Consider the following 1,798-nt stretch of genomic DNA (forward strand, 5'->3'; position numbering starts at 1 on the left):
CATCCGTGGGTGCAAGGGGGTGGGGGAGTGGTGTGTACACAGGGGCCAGGGGCTATGTACCCTGGATGCAAGTGGGGAGGGGGGAACTCATTTATACACTTCTGGATGCATGGATACAGCAGGGGAGCAGGGACTCAGTTGTTTCCTTCTGGATCCACAGGTTCAAGGGTGGGGGGTGGGAGGGACTCAGTTATATCCACCTGCACCCAGGGGTGCAAGAGCGGGGAGGGAGTCAGTTGCACTCTTCTGGATCCATAAGTGCAGGGAAGGGACTCAGTTGTACCCTTCTGGATTCAAGGCCTGTTTTTCAGCAAACCCATCAGGAAACCAGAGCTGTGGAGGCTGAGTCCCCCAACCCCACCTGCTCCCCCGGATGGGCTGTGAGAGGCCAGGGGGAGGGCAGGGGGATTTTTTATGATGCTGATTTTTGCTCTCCTCCCTCCCGACTCCCCCAAACTATAACTTATCCTCAGCGCACACAGACAAGGGACACCCCGAGGGAACTCCTCCCTTAATGCACGGACTGAGCATCTCCTCCAGGCTGCAGGGCCCAGCTGGGCCAGGGTGGGAGAAGCGGGACCTGGCTTCACATGCCAGGGGGTGGCTGATCCCAAGCGATGGAGGTCCCGGAGGGGAGCAGGTCCCCCTGGATCCCAATCCCCAGCGGCTCTGAAGGGCTGGGCGAGCGCCTGGCGCCCCCTCTCCCTCGCTCTCTCTCCACCCTGGTAATTATGCAACCTCTCCTGACCCTTCTTTCTCTCCTTTTATCCTGGCCTCTGCGCCTATTCGCCTCGGCAGACAGGGCTGAGCCGCTGGAGGCTGCGGAGAGGTCCCTCCATCTGGCACTTTCTCTGTGTTCCCCACTCAATAAATAAAATAAGGGTCACTTTTTTGGATCACACACCAAGGCCCATCACAAATGAGCCCCCAAAGGCTTTGATGCCTGTGTTTGGACACAAGCAATTATCTCTAATTATTGTTTTGCTTTTCAGTTTGCCCAACTTGAGAGAGCCTTGAAAGGGGGTTGGAAAGAGGGGGCTCAATGGAGTGAATAACCCATTTCTCCAACCACCCCCCTGCCTCCCTCCTTCCCCTCCCTTTCCTCTCCCCCCCCCCTCCTTTTTCACGTCTCGCTTCCACATTGAGAGAAACCAAATCTTCACAAATGTTTAAGGCACAATATGGGTTGGGTGGGGTTTTTTTTTTTCTGAAGATGATTTCTAAAGACACGGGAACATTTGTACAAATAAGGCGCAGATGGGAAAGGGGTGAGGCTGGGGGTCGGGGGGACCTCTGTAGTTGAATGTCTGTTAAGGGAGGTGAAATGGTTTTCAGCTGGAAAGGAAGTGGAAAAGCAGAGATTAACTCTCCCCCCTCACCACCACCACCCTCCTCCCGCGACTTTCCCACCACTCATAAATAATACATTAAAAGGCATTTACTGCGCTCTGCTCCCCGAGCTTCTGCAGGCCGAGGTGTCAAACCCTGCAGCAAGAGCACAGGCCGCAAGCTGCAGGAGCCAGGGGGTTATTTTTTGTGTGTGTGTTTGCAAATACAGATAGACGAGACCAGGCATTAAGCATCTCACTTTGAAAGGGTTACCCGTGCACCCACAGTCACCTTCAGAGGGGGAAATGTTAGCTTCCACTAAAATCAGTAGTAAAAGTCCCATTTGATTACAGTGCAGTCACCCTTCCTCCTCCCCCACCCACAGGGACCCCCTATTGCATTAAACATCTAAATGGGGTTGGTGGGGGGAAACTCATCCCTGCATTTCTTTCTTCCCAGCCCATTCCTG

The sequence above is a fragment of the Alligator sinensis genome, unplaced genomic scaffold (assembly GCF_000455745.1).
Source record: "Alligator sinensis unplaced genomic scaffold, ASM45574v1 scaffold781_1, whole genome shotgun sequence".
In the NCBI taxonomy this organism is placed as follows: Eukaryota; Metazoa; Chordata; order Crocodylia; family Alligatoridae; genus Alligator; species Alligator sinensis.